At 39.5% G+C, this 22,500-nt stretch overlaps 1 protein-coding gene across 2 annotated transcripts in view; it reads right to left on the bottom strand.

Annotated features, from left to right (window-relative positions):
• pias1a (protein inhibitor of activated STAT, 1a) overlaps nucleotides 1-22,500 on the bottom strand; it is a 58,217-nt gene that overhangs the window by 34,297 nt on the left and 1,420 nt on the right. The window contains exon 1 of one of the 2 annotated variants that reach the window (XM_046840516.1): nucleotides 15,982-16,047. The exons of the other annotated variant lie outside the window; for it this stretch is intronic. The gene's annotated coding sequence lies outside the window, so the exon portion shown is untranslated. Of the gene's footprint in view, nucleotides 1-15,981; nucleotides 16,048-22,500 lie in introns of those variants that run through there. 2 annotated transcript variants of the gene reach the window in all.

Genomic DNA, 22,500 nt, shown 5'->3' with positions numbered 1-22,500 from the left:
CACACACACACAGGTAGGCAGCAGTAGTGAAAACACAGCAGGCAAGAGATTTGTCTTTGAGAGTGTCTGTCTGAGAGCTGAGCCTGTCAATCAAATCAATCTCTACTCTGGCAGAGTCAATCCTCATCACTTCCTCACACACACACACACACACACACACACACACACACACACACACACACACACACACACACACACACACAATAATATGGAGTGCAGGTGAAGCAATGCAGCAGCCATTGCAGAAAGAGTGACAATGGAAGATAGTAGAAATATGCAGGAAATGAAAGAAAGGATTAAAATCAGAAGTGTCTGTGGTCCAATACAAAAAATAAATAAATAAAAATATAAATCTGTGGCCAATAATATGCAGATATTCCTTTGCTTTTGGAAAGTGAAGTGAAAGTGTTTCACAGGGCGGTCCGCTACGGGCCCCGAGCTGCAGCCCATTATGAATTTAACATGGTCCTGAGTCAGTACCATGAACAAATTTTTTGGTCAGCAGCTCAGCTCAGCTCACGTTTTAGTAATAATGAGTTCTGTTTCTGAGATCTGGAGCCGAGATATTAAACTAGAAGGCATGAGAGGAAACATTTAAACACACTATCTCTGTCGGTCTCACTCACTTATACCTCTCAAGATGAACGATTTCTTCTGACATTATGTAAGGAATAAGGGGGAGGTAGTATTAACACCAAGCTGCCACTCCTGGGCCCCTGAGCAAGGCCCCCTAACATCTATAGCGGCTCAGTTTATGAATGAGATAAATGTAAGTCGCTGTGAAAAAGGGCGTCTGCCAAGTGCTGTAAACGGTAAGGTACATAAATCCATCACAACGAGGTCATGCCGTTCTTGTTAAATCGTCACTGGAAGTATTGTTTTATGTGTTCTGACCCATTTGTATGTGGAATGCAGGCAAAAAAAAAACCTCAAAGGCAAATCAAATAGTTTTAGGAGAAACAAACAACAAAACAAAACACACGACACGCTTATAATGCGCCGTTATCCAATCACATTCAAAGTCTTCGAAGTGATTCAAAGTGATTCTGATAAACTCCAAACCCAAATCAGCAGTTGCTATGAATTTTTTTCTTGCCATCTTCTTGCTGTCATCAAGTTCGGCAAAGATCTTTCGAGCGTGTACGAAATGTCATCGCTCAAAGGTAAGCGAAAGGACAGGGGGTACAAAAGAATATTCAGAACACCAGATCTACCACGGAACACCGCGAGACCATCAATGAGAGTACCAAGTACAGGATGTCCCTCGAATAACTGATGAAAAGATGAGAAGAAAACAGCACAGAACCTACCAAGAGACTCCGTGCATGTGACAACATGTCTCTCATATTCCACACAGGTCTGGGCTGTGAGTCGCTAGACAAGAAGACCTTTAATATGAAGGTGAAAAAAAAACATCTAAATCTGCCAAAATCACCTCAAGCCATGTGTTGAAATTAGATATGGGCTTATAAGACCAAGGTAGAACATTTAGAACGTGGCATCAAATGGTGCAGAATCAAGATATCTGTATCAATGGTGAAGCATGGTGGTGGCAGCATTGTGACAGGAGGCTGCATCTGTTCAGCTTCAGCAGGGCTCTACTCATGATAGAGGCTTTATTTGGCCACTTGCAGTGAAGAAACATCTTCAGATAGCAATCAAGGTTTGTGGAAAGGCCCGGTCCAACCCTGTGAAATGCTTTGAAGAAGAGCCCATCACAATCTCATACACCACATTGACAGACGTTTGTGGGCTCCTGACTTTAATGTGCTTTTTTGGACATCCTATTTGATATTTTTGTAATAACCTCCATTCTTCTGGGAAGATGTTCAACTAGCTTTTGGAGTGTGCTAATGGAGATTTGTGCTCATTCAAAAGTGTTAGGTATAACACTTAGAATATGTATTAAGAATGAGGTCCAAGCTTTAGAGCAGGCTACTCAACTGTGGTAGAAGTTTGGGGGAAAAAACAGATATATATTTTATCGATATATTATAGAAGTGTTTGTGCAAAGAAAAGTGGAAAATAATTGACAAATCATTGCCCAAACCTTTTTTTAAATGTGTAAAAGATCTGAAATGATTTATCATCAAACATGTGGACTGTTTAGATCAGTAAACTTGTGGTTTACCTTTCATTTGGCACTACCTTCAGAGCTCCTGTTACAAAAATAAATCAATATATTCTGACAGTGCTGTCATATAACATCTGTTAATGAGCATTCACATGAATATTGATTTCAAAAAAGACATCCATAGCCATCACATCATATATCACTCTTTATTAAACGATCTTAATTACACTAGCGTTCATGGATAAACCTTTCGCTTTCTTAGTTTTATCCTCATTTGACATTGTGAAACCTCATATTTTAAATGAGAATATCCAGGCATTTCAATCCGTCACTGGTCAGCTTCACAAGTTTTTTTTTTTTTGAACAGGGGAAAAAAAAATCCTTGCAATTTAAGAGCTGCGTGAGATTCACACCTGTGACCTCATGAGACTAACGTGATGCCTGGTTTTAGAGATGTAAGCTGGCACAAACCAGCACATGCAAATGTGTCAGGATGGCAGTGTGCCGGAGCGCTGGGTGACACATGGACACATTTCTCTTCACAAAAATACAGTTTGAACTCATTTAGACCCGTCGAAAGCAAAAGAATAACACCGTGCCCTTTTCCGACCTGGTGAATGTGTCCTGCTGTGTTGGGACAAATGTTCCAACACAAACACAAGAAATCTCTAATCATATCCTATCAACAATGTGATTTCAACACATAGCAAGTGTGATTCTTTACATACAAGACAGGATTAAAGAAAGACTTGCTATAGGGAAAACTACATTGATTAGAGCCAGTGAGGAAGTGCATATAAATGAGCACTTTACTGGCATGTGTGGTACTTCAAGAGATCTTAATATGGCTCATATTTTTTCCCAAACTGAAAGCCAGCAATTACTAGCAAAACTAAAAAAAAGCAGCATTTCAGGAATTTCACTGACACCATGGAACACAAACAACAAACTGATGGACCAGAACTGCCCATTATTTTCCTTATAAAAAGCAAATATACTGGCTGAGTGGATTGGACTGCTTGGTTGATGCTGTAAACTCTTCACAAGCTGCTCCACTCACTATCTGTAAATGTTATCAAAAAGCCCGGAGACATCAATCAGTACTGAAACTGTACTATAGTTTCGTTGGTTAGTGGTCAACCCTCATTATGAATGTAAGAACTGTGTGCCCATGTTGGAATCTAGAATACAGGACTGTTCAGCAGATCATACCAGAAGATAGAAAGCAAACCAGGGTGGGGTCATTAATATCTAAGTATCTCTAGGATTTTAGACCTGTCTGAATTCAGAAGTTGAGTAATATTTTATGTTGTACCTTCTATAAAATCTCCAAAAAAAACATACAGTGTATATATATATATAGTCCCAATTCATATCTTCCATAATTTCCTTTGGGAAAGGAGCTTTGATGTGATTTCCTCAGTATCAAGAAGTGCTGAATCCTTTCCACCATCTCTTGCTGAAACCGAAATGAAATATAGAACAATAACTCTAAAGACAATGTACAATATAGACAAAAAAAAGAAACTTGCTATGTGTGAGTTTGTAGCACACACAACATTCCTATACTGCATGTTCTATAAAGCGGGGCACAATATAAAGCATGTTCCACAAGCCCGAGCACTTATAATAAAAGGTCATTGCCATCTGTGTGACTCAGACAGCAATCATTATTCCCGTGTGAACTGATCATAATGACTACAGATGTCCTCCAGCATTATTACTCAACCGACATTTGTTTGGAAAGCTTCTCCCATCCAAATAATACTTCAGCTAATGACAGGGAGCAGTTTTGACACACTATGTGACCATCACATCCATATAAACATCTGACCCCTTACAAACCCTCTGATTGAGTTCTAACAAACCCTAACAATCCCTCCGATCGACTTCTGACTGACCCTCGAAAACCATCGAATCAAGTTTTGACCACTTTAAACACTCATAAACCCCCTGATCGAGTTCTAACAAACCCCTCACAAACCCTCTGATCGAGTTCTGACCAACCTTAGAAAACAATCCCAAAGCATTCTGAAAGACCCTCACAAACCCTCTCATTGAGTTCTGACTGACCCTCACAAACAGTCTCATAGCGTTCTGAAAGACCCTCACAAACCCTCTGATCGAGTTCTGACCGACCCTCACAAACCCTCTGATCGAATTCTGACCGACCCTCACAAACCCTCTGATCAAATTCTGACCGACCCTCACAAACCCTCTGATCGAGTTCTGACTGAACCTTACAAACCCTCTGATCAAATTCTGACTGACCCTAAAAAACTCTCTGATCGAGTTCTAACAGACCCTCACAAACAACCCTGTAGAATTCTGAAAGACCCCTACAAACCCTCTGATCGAGTTCTGACTGACCCCCACAAACCCTCTGATCGAGTTCTAACTGACCCTCACAAACAATCCCATAGCGTTCTGAACATGTGAATGTCTTTCACACGTGCTGAAGTCTCAGACATGGGTTGACTTGCCTGTCTGTCAAACCTGATACCCAGTACTGGCCATCTTTCAATCTTGGTGCACTGAGGAATGCACTTCAGGTTTAGCTACGCTATAATACTGAAGAGGCTTGTTAAAAAAAAAAAATACACGACCTCTCTCATACTGTCACAAACGAGAACTAACTACTACATGCTACATTTGAATGACTTTTGGGGAAGGGGGATTGTGGCACAGATAGCAAGTACACACTCAATATGAACAAACTGCATTACATGAACTCTGCAAACTACAAGTGTTACGCCAGAGATCGACCCCGGGTTAAATGTGAGAGTGCAGGTGTATGTATGCGTACTACTTTGCGTAAGACTCCACTAACAGTCGGTTAGCTCGAAATGTTTCGTCATGGCCTCTTAGAGCTGTTCTGGGATACATCCGAGAGAACCAAGTCCAAGTCCCATGACTAATTGATGTCTAAAATCCTGTAGCGCAGAGGCTGTAATCTATATGTGTGTAATCTGGATCGTCTTTAGAAATGTAATCTCACACGATGAGGGTCAGGAGAAACAATACTGGATAAAGAGAATAGGCATTTGTGCATGTGTGTGTCAGAAACTCAAACAATGGCTCCAGATTCAGAACTCCATCATCACTTTCCTATAAAAGCACACACATACCAACCGAGAGCAAAACCATCTCCAGGCTTCCTCCGTTACAGGATGAGTTTTTCTGTGGCTGAAGCGTGTGTGCACACAAACACACGAGAACATTCATACACACAGGCATGCACGTGAACGTGAGTGCGCACACACACACACACACACACACACACACTCACAATTCCCTCCCCCACTTGCACTAGTACACAGTCTTACTTTACTCCCCTCTCTCTTTCTCTCTTTCTCTCACTCTATAGCCACAAACCCAGACTGTGCTTATTGTGCAAGCCCCACCTACATCTCTCTCTCCCTCACACACACACTTTACATTTCTCTCTCTTGTGCACTCACTGTCTCACTTTTCTCCTCACTCTCCCATTTCTGTCTACTGTTCACTCACTTGTGAACTCTCTCTCTATTTCTCTCTTTCTCACACACACACACACACACACACACACACAGTCTCAATGACCCCCACCCAGTCTCTCTCTCTCTCTCTCTCTCTCACTCTCACCCTTCCCCACTCTCTCCTGCAGCTCGCTGGCTATGGATCAACACTCACATACCTCGGTGCATTGTGCTTTTCTAACACAGTACCAAAGGCGTGCACACACTCACACACACACACACACACACATACACACACACACACACACACACACACACACACACACACACACACACACACACACACATACACTCACACAACATCTAATAGCAAAATCAAGAAATAAAACAAAGCCATTCACATAACCAACACACAGGCTAACACACAACACTCATACAAGCAAAACACACACACACACACACACACACACACACACACACACACACACACACACACACACACACACACACACACACACACACTCTAACAGGACTCAACAAGCCACATCACATGCTTCAGCAGAGTGGCAAATTTGCATTCATTTACATCTGTTCATTTATTAATTTGTCCAACATTTCGATCTAAAGTGACTTTAAAGTGAGGAAGAAATAAACGCTTTCTCCTAAAAAAAACCAACCATTTAACATGCACCTGAACTCTGAACCATCTCCCTCATATTTTTAGCACTGCCTCTAAAAGAAACCTCGGCCGGTGTCCACATTAGCGGGTCAAATCGGATTTCCGAGCGAGTCCCGCTGTTGTGAATGATAAGTACAAACGGTACCGTGGTGTAGCTGAAGTGTAATTACGCGTAACGCATATTCACAACGCCGCCACTCACTACGCAGGCGTGCGACTGCAGGGCGGATGTCTGGACATGGCGAAAAATAACGAGAGCGCTCTCGTTTTTTTTTTTTTTTGGTTAACAAAATTCAATGTGACCATTTACATTTCCAATTTCCCCCCATGTGTAGGTCTGCTTACAGCAGCGTTGTCATGGTAACCTGGTTCTCATTGATCATGCTGGTTTCCTTTTTTCTTTCCTTCTTCTTCCCCTACCTCACGCTCAATCCATCGTCCCCTGCATATTTCACAAGCATCCCAAATATAAAATAGTATTTACAAGCTTTTTAAATTTGAAAATCTATAAACTCTGGGGGTGGTCCTCTGTTGGACCACGCTGACCCTTTGTTCGTGATTGGTTTAGAAACCTGGCCTGAGCACAGAAAAGATGAATCGTTACAGGGAGAAATCATTTGTCTCGCAGAATTGAATGCTGAAGGAATACAATGCTTTTATGTCCACATTTTTATTCCCCTCATTCAATAACATAGTGAGGAATTTACTTACGTTTTCTGGCTTTCATTAGTATTTTCTATTTCTCCTCCATTCTAAAATGAGGTTCAGGATCAGTGTGATAACGTGTTAGCGGTAATATCCGATCGCATGGTCGCATCCCTGAATATCCAGTCACCACCTAAAACGTAGTCCTTACAGTAAACACGACTGAAGATGACCGATGTCTATGTTAAGCTCATTAGTGCTATAAAGCAAGGTTCCACTCTGACCTGCTTCCATGCTGGTTTTCCATCCATGTCATGAACTTGCTAATCAAAAACAGTATACCGAGTGACAAACATCTGACGCAACATCCTTCTGCCGCACATCACAGCTTTATTCCTTGGTCTTACCCATTGTGATGAATGACTATGGGAGTTTGGTTACTTCGTATTTACTCCCCTGTGAAACAGGAAGTCATGGTCAAGAACAATTTAATGTGAAAAATCATTGGGAGTATACTTCGAGTATATTTGACTTGAATTTGAATTTATAAGGGTGCCAATTATAGCGTGAACTTCTAGAGAAAAAGATAGGAAGGTTTAATGATAAGACACTATTTTCCAGACTTCTTTGCTCATATTCACCAAGAGAGCCAACACTAGTGCAGAGTTCCTTCTGACTTCTAACGCATGGCCCTTTAACACACAGGCCTTTGTAGTGCGCAAAAAAAAGAAGTAAATGAAACAAAACCAGACGTTCTTTTCCTGTTGTGTCTCCAGAAAAATGCAGCTCTACCTCTGCCATGTTAATCTGTATTCTATGTGACTCTCAGGACACGCTTCGGTCTCTGTAGCGTTCTGATACCTCATATTCACGTGGCAGCTGAGAGAACGCGCTCAAGAAACAGTTTCAATCAATCTACATCTAAAAAACGATGCATAGCGATACAAATGCCAATTGCGTCCCACGCACACATTATATATATATATATATATATATATATATATATATATATATATATATATATATATATATATATATATATATATATATATATATATATATATACACATACATACATACATACATACTGTACACACACACACACACACACACACACAGAACCTGACTGTTAACACAAGGCAACTTTTAAACTCTCCTAGTAAAGTCGATATATCAAACTGGCAACCACAACAAACTGCCAACCCTGGGTGTATACACATGAACATGTCTCTCTGTCTATTTCATTTGCCATGCAGTTACTTCCTGAGGTATTCCTCGGGGGTTAAATATTACTCTATGACTGCATATCACAGAAATTAAGGAAGCGGTTTAGACTGAAGATACTGACTTGCAAAGTCTAGGGGTGTTATGTTTTAAAAAAAAAATATATCTGAGATCTGAAGACAGGACAGTAAAAAACGTACTGAATTATTACCTGTAATTAAGCTCATTATATAATCAAAGAGGTTACGATAAACCGTGTGTGCGCATGTGCGCTGTGTTGAACAGCAGCAGAAATACGTAATGAATTCCGGGACGGTGAAGTCGCCGTGACAACGCGCTCTCAGTTTTCTTCACTTTGAACCTCTATTTCAGTTTCGCGAGGAATTTAAGAGCACCGACCAGGGAAGCTAAGACGCATCAGGTTTTGGTGCTCTGCTCTGACGTGACATTAAGAGGTTATTAAGGTTTGTATAGCGTGCAAAATAGGCGGGAAAAAAACCTATATAAATACATAAGATCCAACGCAATTTTTCACAATCGTAATGCAAAAGACGCCCTGCTTTCAAACAAACGTTTAAATCATCCAATTCCATAGCTGGAATAGTGCACAAGTTTAAATAATACGAAAGTAAAATGCTACACCAGCAACAAGACAATGAGAAAGTAACTGGTTTGAGCTCTGCGTTAGAAAAAAAAGTCGGCTCCTGAAGCAAAAGCAACGTGAGTGAACATCAGAGCAGAGTTTCAGTCTGATTTCCCGTAACAGAAAGGGGATCTCCGTCTGGTCCAGTGTTTACACACAGTGACTTATATCTGTCACACAACACTTCTCAATCAAGTGGAAACACTGACAACTTCACTGGTGGCTTTTGCAAACAAGAACAGATGAGCAAGTGCACAGGGAGATGGAATGGCTCTGCCCACCCATCTAAAGCCGAGTCCCTGTGGGAAAATCTCAAGAAGGATGTAATGATTTATACTCTTAGGGAAGATGTAACTATTTACACAAAAATGGCTGGAACAAGAAGAATCGCTTTGTCTGTATTTAGAACGATGTCATTATTTACGCAATGAAAAACAATCATTATGACCATTTTGATTCGTTTCAGTTATTTCGGGATGACTAACCTACTCCAATAAACATTTAATAAGTGCACATGCTTGCCATTACTGCGGTCAATCTTTCTTTGCTTTGTGATGCAAAGTAGCATGGCGAGGCGTTCTCTCGCTCTTGCTGAACTGCAGTCTGCGTTTAGAAGCAGACGTTATATTTTCTGCCATGTCATTTTCAGAACACCCTCATGTCAATATTTAGTTCCATTTACCACATTTAAACCACTGAACTATAAAAGCTAATTAAAAATAATAAAAAAATAAAATTATATGAACCAAAGTACTGGGACACCTGACTTTTCCAGCCATTTAAACTTCATCCTTAAACTGTTACCACAAAGTAGGAGGCACACAATTGTATAGCAGGTCTTTGGATGCAGTAACATTGAATTTTCCCTTCAATTGAACTAGGAGACCCAAACCTGTTCCTGTCCCGGCGCACAATGCCAGCTGAAGATATGGTTGCATGATGATGCACCCCAGGCCTCCTCAACTCACCTACATCAGTACTTTACTAACGCACTTGTAGCTGAATGATCACGAATCTCCATAACGACAAATCTAGCGGAACCTTTTTCGCCGGAAAAGCGGAGGTTACTATAAAAGCAAAAGCAGTGTGCTTAAAGCATACGTAGAAACGTTTCCCAAACTTACACTGCAACGAGTTTTTAAAAAGAACCAGTAGTGTGAAAACACGCTCATGTCTTCATTAATTTAGTTACGTTTTCTTATTGACACGAGTAGTAAGGGGTTGTCATTTAAAGGTTTGCATCATTACTCATACAATCCAAAGAAAGATCATCAAACGACTTGAATCCAAGTATAAAACAATTGCAATAGCCTCGGAAAGTAGTGAACTATAGACTAATCTAATCAAACTGCATTAGATTTGAGATCAGACACAACTTTGTTCATCTCGGAAATTCTTTTGCCAGAGACCGCTTCAGAGAAAGCGAAACAAAAATAAATATAAATGAAATATGTGGAAAAATAAATGAAATATTCTGTATATATGAACGTATTTGAAAATACAAAGGTAGGGGAACCAAGAACGTGTTGGACATGTGATATTGAACATATGAATATTGCACATGATGTGATATCGTACATAGTATGGATTCGCACTTACAGTAATTTCCAAACTATTAAGTGCACCCATATATAAGCCGCACCCACTGAATTTTACAAATATTTTTATTTTTAACATAAATAAGCCGCACCTGTCTATAAGCCGTCTACACTGAAGCTAATGTACTTTACACAGGCTTTAACGAAAGACATGTTACACACAGTGTAACGGGTGAAATATGTTGCGCTTCCTTCAGGAGCAGAGCGGTATTTTGGGAATAGCCTGGCACAGCATTTTTTCCGGTGTTACTGCATGTTTGCAAGACAGAGGAATATGTCCTTATTATTTTCTGATGCTGATTTCTAAGTTTCTTTGACTAACCCGTAATGCTGTTGCCAAGAAAAATAAAAAAGCACGTGTTTTGGAAACCTGTCTGTGCTTATATGATCAACTGAAGTTTTAGTGAGATAGTCCTTCACCCAGACTCAGCGCGTTACAACGGCTTGTATCTAAACAGTAGCCGACCAAGAAAGTCATTGTTCATTGTTTTCCTTCTTCCTTTCACAACTATTTCTCTCGGGAGTTTTTCTTTTGGCATCGTCGTGCGTTTAAAAAACGTTTTTCTCCCGATGCCCCGTGCAGCTCAGAACACAGGTGAGGTTTTTTTTTTTCCGTTTGGAAATTTCATTGGTGTAATGTTATGGGGTTCAGTTTGTAAAACCGGGAAAAACCCAGGAAAAATCCATAAATTAGCCGCTTCGTTGTTTAAGCCGCGGGGTTCAAAACGTGGGAAAAAAATAGCGGCTTATAGTCCGAAAAATACGCTTGTTTGATGGTATAATATTACATTTCCACGTAATGGAAAATACTTTATATATAAAATATATATATATATAAATTAAGCATGCACTAATGAGGTGCACTTTGAAGACAATCGTTTACTGTTTAGCAGGCAGAGCCATTTGACGCCCAGTTAAACATCTGAAGCTTCACATTATGAGACTCAGCAGGAACACAAAAATGAAGGATGTAGACATGAGTTTAAAAAAAAAAAAAAAAAAAACAGAACTACGAGCCAATTCTGAGCATGAAGAATAACAACACTGGAGGCAAAATGTGACAGAATTAAGACTTCCCAAAACAAATTTCTTTTTCAGTCAGTCATTCAGTGAGAGAAAATTCCTTCTCGACATTAAAATAAACACGCCAGTCTTCTGCCTTTAGAGTTCATCTGCCTCAAGGTTTGACACGTCGTGTGTCCTGAGATGCTTTTCTGTCGTCACAGTTGTAAAGAGTGGCTATTTGTTTTTCTTCCTGTCAGCTCAAACCAGTCTGAACATTCTCATTCTCCACAAGGCATTTCCACTGCTGCTGCTGCTCACTGGACGTTTCAAAGTTATTTTTCCCCTGTAAGCATTCTGTGTGAACGCTAGACAGTCAAACGAGCATGTCTGGTACTAACAACTGTACCAATGTCAGAATCTCGGAGAAGAATCTCAGAGATTTTTCCACATCCTGATGTTTGATGTGAGCATTATATCACTGCCGCCACATGATTGGCCGACGAGATAAACGTGTGCGTAATCAGAGCTACACGTGTTACTCATAAAGTACACAGGGAACACAGAACGTATATTTTCAATACACATACCTTTAGATTAACGTCATCCTAGGGACTACTTAAAAAAAAAAAAAGTTGACGATGCAACTTAATGTGATAAAAAAAAAAAAAAAGAAAGAAAAAAAAAAAGGCATTTGCCAGCAGCTGCAGAACATCTGTCTCACCAGGGGCCAGACGGTTAAAGCTCACCGTAGTTTACGACTGATGGTGCTGGTAATGGGTTTAATATTAGTGTATGGCCAGTAATGACTGCTGAAGGAAAGAGACAATGTTTGTAGTGGGTTTACGATGGCTTTAAGGGTTTTAACAATGCAATTCCATCTTCACGCATAAGAACCCCAGAACATTTCTGGATTAAGTTTTCCAACAGTTCACACTTACAGCATTCATTGGTGCACTCATATACAATATATAAACAAAAGGACTGGGACTTTTCCCACCATATGTGGTTATTTTCTAAACTGTTACCACACAATTGTGTAGGACGTCTCTGAATGTGAGAGCGTTCAATTTCCCTTCACTTGATCTAGAGCACCAAACCCTGCTCCAGCAATGCCCTTGTACACAAATCAGGACTTATGAATATATACTTTACATACCTTGCAATTAGAAGATCTTGTGTACCTGACTGTAGTAACAGCCTTGTGGCCAAGTGAGCACAAATCTCCACAAGCGCACTCCAAAATCTAGTGGAACATCTTCCCAGAAGAGTAAATGTTATTATAATGCTAAATCTGGACTTAATGTGGAATGGGATGTTCAAAAAGCAGCTCAGGTGTCCAGAAACCTTTTGTCCTTATAGTGTAATTTTGTATAACCCTAAAAGTCAGAATGCGACGTCTGATATCCAGGACAGATGGCTTCTTTCATCTGAATAACTGATGCGAGTGGCAACAATTGCAACGAAGGTTGAAAAACTTTGACCCCAATGAATTTAGTGGATTATCAATAAACTGGTTGTTTTTATTTATTCCAGATTGTCAACACTACAAAACTGTCAGAAACACGTCTACTGTTTGTGCCATAGAATATTCCTTGCACTTGCTTATCTTTCTTTAAAAAAAGTGTGTTTGAAAAGCTGGGACTCTTTATGCTGTCACATCCAACATTAAACAATACATAAGGAATTAAACACAATGGGCATTTTGTACTAAAAAAACCTTCAGGCCAGTATATTGTGATAGCCACATAGTTATGCCAAAACCTCTCTTTTTAGAAGCTGAAATATAAAATTATTATTGATTTCTTTCACAGTGACATGTTGACTGTCGCTGACTGTCTGCTGTCCACATGACTGGACTTTCCACTGGGTCATATGCTCTGTCCCAAATCCAAAACGTACATTTAAAAGTTTTTGCTAGTCTAGAAAGTAGTATGAATGCAGACGTTTCGCTAAAGTTTCAGTAAAGGTACTAACTATGACTAGTTCATTTTTTATTGAGCCTTTAACAATGGACATTGTCTTAGAGCATCTTTACAGAATTACAATTAAAAAATTCACTAATATTTAAATTTATGTATTTATCCCCGATGAGCAATCCTGGGAAGACAATTCTAATATATAATTACAATATAGTTATAATACATAATTATATCATAATTAAAATATCTAATATAATTTTAATATAGAATTCTATCCTATAATTATAATATATAAAACGATTAGTAAGTAGGTGATGATTGTATTTGTGTGAATTGAGACACAATGCTAGTTTGTTTACAGGAAATACAAAAGAAATAGTGTGAATTTCTACTCTAGAGCAGCGTCACGATTTATTCGTAAATTAAAAAGGAGGCCCTATTTATTGTTAAGTAATCCCGAGTTTGGAAATCCTGACTTTACTACAGATTAACCTAAATGTGTAAATTAAACGAAACTAATTTATAAACGAACGACAGTATAAGACAAAAATAAACTGTGATTGCAGGCAAAATGCAAAGACAAAGTAGGTATAAGTTTTCTCCTGTGCAACGTCACCCATCATACTTCAAACACTGGTATGCTAGCTTCAATTTGCAAATCAAATACAGCAGAATATTTAAAAATAACCTCCAATCTAAGGATATCCAACAATTTATTATGTGGGGAAGATGATTTGATGTTGAAAAATTAAATAGCAATTTTTTTATGGAATTAAATATCAAATCTTGTTTAGATAAAAAGTCACAAATATAATTCCAAGTGTCCTGATTTCCTCTGTGGTTTCCCATCGATCAGCTCCAACAGCGATGTTCAGTGTTGCCAAATGAAGCAAAATCCCCCCTGTGACTGGACTATTTTTAATCACCTTTAACTGAAAAATGGCCTTGGGCTTGAAATTGTAATTTAGCAGAGGTTCGTTTAAGGTCTAGTTTGTAGTGAATGAGTGTTGATATAAACGATATACCTAATTTTAATCCTGTGCAACAATAGCAATAGCCATTTGTAAGTACCTTTTTTTCTTAGATTTGCAATGACATCTGAACAATACATTAAAAAAAAAATACACATACATACATTATATATATATGATAAAATTGACTGTTAATAAAATTAGGCCACACCTAAAATTTTGCTAAAATGTCATTTGTTCATATATTAACAAATTACAGTATACTACCCCATATATAGGATGTCCCTGGATGCCAGAAGCATAACATTTTTAGGAGGCCCAAAACTCGTTTCTCTCGTTTCCCCTGTGCATATCGCCAGCTCCATTAGAATATGGATTTCGTGTGTTGGACTGAAAAATTTTGTGTGGCCTTCTATAGAACCCTATTTAACACCTTTTGGGATGAATGAACACTGACTGCACCCCAGTCTCCTCACCTCACCTACATCAGTATCTGACTTTACTAACACCATTGTGGCAGAATGAACATGAATCTCCACATGCACACTCGGAAATGTAGTGGAACATCTAAGTAGAATTGGGGTTACTATAACAGCAAATGGGGAATACACGTGGAATGGATTGGTCAAAAAGCACATGCTTATGCTCGTGCCTATACAGCGTAACATTCTACATTTTAAAGCTATTTTAACCTGCTGAGTTTAGTACAGTGATAAGAGCCAAAAGGTTACACTAATTACATAGAAAATGAAAATCACACGGGTTCGACTACTAAGCAAATTCTGAATTAAACACTAAAGAGAAAAATATTTCCTTGTTAGTTTCCAATTACAGAATGTCCCAGAATGCTTTATTCCCTTTTAAACCACAGCAATTTGTTAAATCCTGTTTGTTTTTTTTAAATGAATGAACATGTAACTGTTACCCATTTAGAGTTACACTTAATGCTGGGGACCATCTGTGAAACGAGCAAGTTCCTCTGATCATTTACGTGTTTATAACAGCTATAAACAGCTTTTCATTTATTGTCTCTCTTTCTCTCGCTCTAGCATCTTGTTGCGAAACTGAGAAACAAAGCCGAATTTCCTCTGTCCTGATATTTACAAAGCAGTGATACTGGAGACTCCTTCCATAAATCTCAAATAAACCACTGTTAACCAAAAACTATTTCACATCCGGCGTCTTTACTGCTCTCGATCGATTCGCTGTAACTAGTATGTTAATATACACCACAGGCACAAAGGTTCGTGGACACCTGACTTTAAGATTATGCGTTTTATGAATGTCCCATTCCACATTTTGTCCCCAGTGTGTCCCTCCAACTTTGTGGTAACAGTTTGGGGGGGGAAGAGCCACATGTTTTAGTCAGAGCTGCTATTTTACTGCGCTGAACTGTTTGGTTGAAAAAGAGTACGGCCTACAGGTTTGTGCCATAGTCATGCGGTTTTATTACATTCTTTCACAAAGAAAAGTGCGATTTTTTTTTGTGCCAATTTTGGATTTAGCCAAAGCACAAAAAAAGGTCTTAGCAACGTTATGAGTATCATTTGGTCCAAATTTACTGAGTATCAAAAGTAGAAAACACCACAAGATCATGTTTCCTGTTGTGAGTCTGACTCAGAAACTGAGACAACTCCAAAGCAAATCGATGGATCAGTCTACTAGACACTTCTATCAGGTTTCTGAGTCAACCTGCAAATCCTCCCTCGGTTCCTATGGGATTTGTACTATTAGTTTCCCACCAATTACATGAAAGAAAACAGACCTGGACAGCAGATTATTCTCCATTTCCATCACTGTAATGCTTATAGTGTTAGAGAAGGCAAATTGGTCCGGCGCTTGTGCTGAATGAAGCTGGCAGTCAAACAAAAGTCTACAAACACTCCTGATTAGTTTCACCTGAGGCATGTTACAGAACAAACGATTTAACACAGAAGAGAGAAAGGAAGCAGAAGAGGAAAGGGAAAGAAAATAACGACTGGGCATTTCTGAAGACGTCATTAGCAGCTAGTTATCAGTGTCAGTTTTCCTGGTGTTCTTCGGAGATTAGGAGCGTCTCGATTACGCAGGAAAAGCAACGGATATCAGAGCGGAATCATTTAGATTAGGGATCGTCAAAAATTGTGGCTCTACGGTTACAAGTTTTTTTGGAAAGGACAAAGCGGAAGAGCCCAACGCAGACATTTGGTATTTGTGATCTTCATGTACAAATCAGCGTGAAACTCGGTCAATTAGTAGAGAAACCACTGCCAGGCGGATGGACATCTGGTGAGGAGGGTTACACGCACCGGTGTGCATACACACATACACACTCTTCTCAGAACAAATAGAGAGTAAGTAAGAGAAAGAGCATGAGAGAGAGATTGTGAGAAAGAAAAAGAGAAAGAAAAAGAGAGATTGCAAGATCGAAAGAGAAAGCGAAGGAGTCAGACAGAATGAAGATGAAGGGCAAGAGAGAGAGAGAGAGAGAAAGAGGAGATTGAGAGAGAGAGAGAGAGAGAGAGAGATTGCAAGATAGAAAGAAAGCAAAGGAGTCAGACAGAATGAAGAAGAGCAAGAGAGAGAGAGAAAGAGGAAGATTAAGAGAGAGAGAGAGAGAGAGAGAGAGAGAGAGAGAGAGAGAGAGAGAGAGAAAGAAAAGAGAAATTGTAAGATAGAAAGAGAAAGCGAAGGAGTCAGACAGAATGAAGATGAAGGGCAAGAGAGAGAGGAAAGAGGAGATTGAGAGAGAAAGAAAAGAGAAATTGTAAGATAGAAAGAGAAAGCGAGGAGTCAGACAGAATGAAGAAGAGCAAGAGGGAGATTGTGAGAGAGAGAGAGAGAGAGAGAGAGAGAGAGAGAGAGAGAGAGAGAGAGAGAGAGAGAGAGAGAGAGAGCAAGACAGCGGTTAGTCCAGACAGAGAAAGCAAATGACTGTGAGGGAGAGACAGAAGAGATGAAGCATGCTGACGAATGTGTGGAATGTGTTTTATTTGGCACTTGCTTTTTAGGTCTACAAACAAAGAAAAAAAAATAAATAGAGAAAACAATAGAATAAATCATTTCCATTAAAGCAGCGAATGCATCAGTGCTCAGTTCATACGTAATAACATCCTGCTTTAAATTCTCAGACACGGGATTTGGAAATAAAAATTCAGCAACGTAACCCACCCAGAATTTTACACTGAATCACTGATGAATTTCAGGTGAATCAACGACATCCAAATGCATCTCTGTACACATTCCCCTTCATCTGTTGTTCCTAGACACTTATGCGAGTGGGCACATAGAGTCATAGCGCCGATCTCAGCTCTAATCGGTTTTGATATTACGCAATGTATGTGAGTACACCCCTGACGTTTCAGCAACCATTTTACTGTATCTTCTCAAATACTATAGGACTGAAACTTGGATATATTTCAGAGTAGTCAATGTGCAGTCCTCTGAAAATAACTCGTAATATTGGCATAAAGCCATTATTGTCTAAATAACTGGCAACAAAAGTGAGTACACCCAAAGTGATAACAGCTGTATGTCCTATTCGTCAATTTCTCAAATTTGGTGCTTTGAGTACAATCCTCTCATAATGACCACTGGAGGTTCAACATGGAACTCTCTGAGGATTTGAGAAGATCGTTAACACCCTAAAACTGAGTTACGGTACAGTGGTCAGGGTCATACAGAGGTTTTCTAACACGGGTTCCACTCGGAACAGACCTCGCAATGGTCCATCAAAGAAGTCGAGTCCTCGTGCTGTGCATCAGGTGCAGAAACTCCCTCAAAAAAAAAACAGACGCATGAGTGCTGCTGCATTGCTTTAGAGGTTGCAAAAGCAGTAAGTCCGCTCGTCAAGTATGTCTCCAAACCTGGACCCTATTGAGCACCTGTGGGGCATCCTCAAGCGGAAGGTGGAGGAGCACCATGTGTCTAACATCCTGCAGCTCCGTGATCTCATTATGGAGGAGTGAAAGAGGATCCCAGCAACAACCTGTGCAGCTCTGATGAATTCCATGCCGAGGGGGATTAAAGCAGTGCTGGATAACAATAGTGTTCACACAAAATATCCACACTCTGGACACAGTTTTGACATGTGCACTGAGGGTTTACTCACTTTTGTTGCCAGTTATTTAGACAATAATGGCTGTATGTATAGTTATATTTAGAGGACAGTAAATCTGTACTGCTGTAGAAACTGCACCAATGCAATTTTAATTTCTATAGTATTGTCTCCTGAGAACATATAATTAAATGGTTGCTGAAATGCTAGGGATGTACTCACTTTTACTGTACTGAGATATATATATATAATTATTATTATAATATAATATATTGTTTCACCAATGTATTACAGTCTGTTGTTTTTGAGTTTTCTCTGGCATGATCAACAAGTGACTGCACTCTACTGCACTTGGTTTTGTACGAGTTTTCACTCCCAGATGTTCCTAATCATGAACACCCTGATGAATCAATCAGCTGTACACTGGACGATCTATGTACTTCAGCAGGTGGTAGAATTTGAAAGCAATTCTAGAAACATGATGAATTTCTTGTCTTAGATGCTGAAGCTAGTCGTTTTTTCCATCCCTCAAAATATGGACTAAATTTAACAAATGATTCGTATTATAAACTTATTTACTTACATTCATTAAATGGCATTTGGGAACATCTGCCCATAAAATTCCTACGTACTTTTTCCACATTTTGTCCCCGTGTGCTGTTATAAGATTATTCTGAGATGATGTTCCACTAGATTTTGGAGTGTGCTTTGGAGATTTCTGCCACAAGGGCATTAGTAAAGTCAGGTACTGCTGTAGAATGAGGAGGGGTGCACTTTCCAATTGATCCCAAAGGTGTTCAGTCGAGATCGTTCGCTCCAACACATGTACATGGCTGGAAAATCCAGATCATTTTGTCCATATAGTGTTATACATCCAAATTCCTTCAATCCAAGATGCATGGCCTCTACGAATATTAAATTGTGCCCATTATAAAAATATCATGTCTAGTTTTTGAGCTCACCTGTGGCACATCATCATCATCATCAAAACAAACTTTCATCTTTGAAGTGGGGCTTCGCTTCAAAACTTCAAATTCCACAAATTCCTTTTTGTTCTCTAATGAAATATCAATGCTCCTGTCCCTTCATATCATTTCTACGCGGTCACACATACTTCGTGTCGTCGTCGTCGTAGTCATCACACACAGAGGATATTTAAAGAAGTATTGATCTGGAATAACAAACGGGAATTTCTGTTCCAGGATGTCCTTGAACTTTGCAAAAAAAAAGATGGGAGAGTTTGTTTACTTTACTTTACACCTGGACACGCAGATATTAACTTTAATCCTGGGATCAGAACGGGTGAAGGAGCAAAAAAACAATGCAATAAACTCAGCGTTTGGGTAGTGCTGGCTCGGAGAATTCCAATGTGTCCCTCCTCTCTCTCTCTCTCTCTCTCTCCCTCTCTCCCTCCTGATTGCCCACAAGCCATTTCGTGTACAAAGTTCACTTAAACACAAGGTAATTCTGACTGTCATGTTTGTAATAAAGAACAAACTAAGAACAAGATAATGCTTGGATTATGGTCTGACGATTAATATCCATATTTTATTTTTTCTTAAATATAAACTTTCTTTTGGCTTCTCCCATTAAGGGTCGCCACAGCGGATCATCCGCATGTTTGATTTGGCACATGTTTTTAGGCTGGATGCCCTTCCTAATGCAACCCTCCCCAATTTATTTTCGGGCTTGGGACCGGCACTGAGAGTGCACTGGCTTGTGCAACCCTAATGGCTGGGGTTGGTTCCCTGACCAGGGATCAAACCCGGGCTGCAGCGGTGAGAGCGCCGCATCCTAACCACTAGACCACCAGGGACCCTTTCTTTAAAAAAAATATATATATAATAAATAATAATAATAAGAATTTTAAACATTCGCTGATTGTCTGATCTGATCCTGTCCTGTGTTCAGTAAAAGTCCTGTATTGGGTCAGTCATCAACAAGTGACTCAAAGCAGATAATATCTTTAATCCAATCGCGTTCTCTGCGCCACTAATATATGAGTTCCACGTTAACTGACACTCAAGATATAGCCGTCTGTGTATATTGCTACAGAATGCATGAGTTTCTGTATGCACAGTCCTGTATTAACGCTTTTTTCATCAAGGCATGTCATGAACAAATTTAACATTGCTTTTGTTTGCTGCTAGCTACAGTTAGCGAGAGAACGTGGAACAGATCGACCATGTAAAAATTCACACGAGTCTTTTTCTTGTGTGCTTCGGTTTTTGACTGTCGGACAGTCTGGCATTATGACAACTGAGATCCTACAGTGTGACATAAGGATCATGTTCACACATGGACTGTAAAAAAATCGCACGGTGTGAGTCATTACATGATTCTCCACGATGTTTCTGAGGAGCAAGTCATTTCATTTCCAGTCGAATATTTGCTTTAAACAAAAAGCATGTGGAATCGAATTCAAGATTTTAGACTTGGTATAACGTGTATATGTTACACTTCCTCCAACGTGGAGCACAAAACTAAAAACGATATTACTTCAACGTTATTTTACACAATAGATTATCAGTGATCGTGTGTGGAGATAATGTAGTGATTAAAAAAAAAAGTTCTACACTGATCTGTGGGCGAAAGCAAACACTTCTACAAACCGGCCTGAACTCGTCACCACTGTCAGCACAGAGTTCACTGTGTAAGCACCTACTTCTATAGAACTACTTTGAACTGGCACATACGGAACTGCAAAAATTACGTCTTGGAAATCACTCTGGACATAAAAGTACAAATAGAAGGGATTTCTGGGCGTTAAGATAAAAAGAGATCGGGTTCATAAACCGTGCCACGATATACATAAAGTATATCCGAGTCGGTCCTTGTCTCTTTGTCTATTCTCTCATCTTGCCGTATGGCTCTGCTTGTTATAGATACAAACCTAAATGAAAATCAAGGACAAACAGTACTAGGTCAACGTGAAGGACACGGACGGTTACAAAACACGCACGGTGGACTACTTTCAGAGTAAAAAACCAAAAACAACAACTCTGACTAAACACTACAGAGAAATTCACCAAACGGACAAGACCTCTGAGCAACGCATAACAGTGACTACAAGCCAGCGTGCAATCGCACGTGCACAAACACACACACACACACACACCAACTGTTTATGTAGATGAACTGAAACAGTGTAGAAGAGCTTCCACCTCCCATCTGCACACATCTAATGAACAGGTTTTCTTTACCACCTGTTCAGAGAGGTTCAAACAGGTCACCAGACTGAAGTATAAAAATGTTTTAAAAAAAGGAAATCTTCGTTCATTAACTGAGTATCGTTCAGGGTTTTAACAACCTCGGGTTTTCTACCATCTTCTAAAACGTCATTTAACGTCAGCCATCAAAGACAGATTAGTGTCTTATAATGAATTAATTGCCATTGTGCAGTGCAGGTTGCACAATAAATAAATAAATAAGTTATTATGTGCATTAAACTTAAGCAGGTGTGGAAAGCAAAAAATGCTTTCAAAAGTAAAATTTGTTCATGCTTTATTTTAATTCATTAACAAAACAGAAAGTAAACGAACAAAAGACGAATTCAAACCAAATCAGTATTTGGTGTGACCACCCTCTGCCTGCAGAACATCGTCAATTCTTCTAGGTACACCTGCACACAGTTTTAGAAGGATCTCAGCAGGTAGGTTGTTCCAAACATCTTGGTGAACTAACCACAGGTCTTCTGTGGATGTGGCTGCCTTCAAAACCTTCTTCCTCCTCTTCAAGTAAACCAAAACAGACTCAACGAAGTTGAGATCAGGGCTCGGGCGGGGGGGGGGGGAATGCAGAAATACTCTAATCAACATGCACACCGCCAAATACGGATGCTTTGTGTAAATGTATGTTCCTTTATGAGTGAACCCAAACTCAACATACAGCATGAAGACAAAATATTCTCGCACATGTTTTAGATTAATTATGTCTTTTAAATGACGTAAAACTTCAGAAGACCAAACGGAACTTTTGCCATGTTTCCACACGGACGGTTTTAATTGTAGGATGTGCGCATGCATGGCGGATTCTGGTGCTCGGTTTGAGATTTGGCCCAACAGTAAAACAAGCGTTTAATCATAAAATTATTATTATTATTATTTTAACTTAGTAAAGAAAGGAGAGATTGAGTATGAGAGAGAGAGAGACATAGAAAGAGAGATTGAGAGAGAGAGAGCGAGAGAGAGAGATTGAGAGAGAGAGAGATTGAGAGAGAGAGAAAGAGAGCAAGAGAGGGATAAAACA

The sequence above is a fragment of the Silurus meridionalis genome, chromosome 26, assembly GCF_014805685.1.
Source record: "Silurus meridionalis isolate SWU-2019-XX chromosome 26, ASM1480568v1, whole genome shotgun sequence".
Taxonomy (NCBI): domain Eukaryota; kingdom Metazoa; phylum Chordata; class Actinopteri; order Siluriformes; family Siluridae; genus Silurus; species Silurus meridionalis.
The sequence above is the reverse complement of the archived record's forward strand: the minus strand, read 5'-3'. Positions and strand labels throughout refer to the sequence as shown.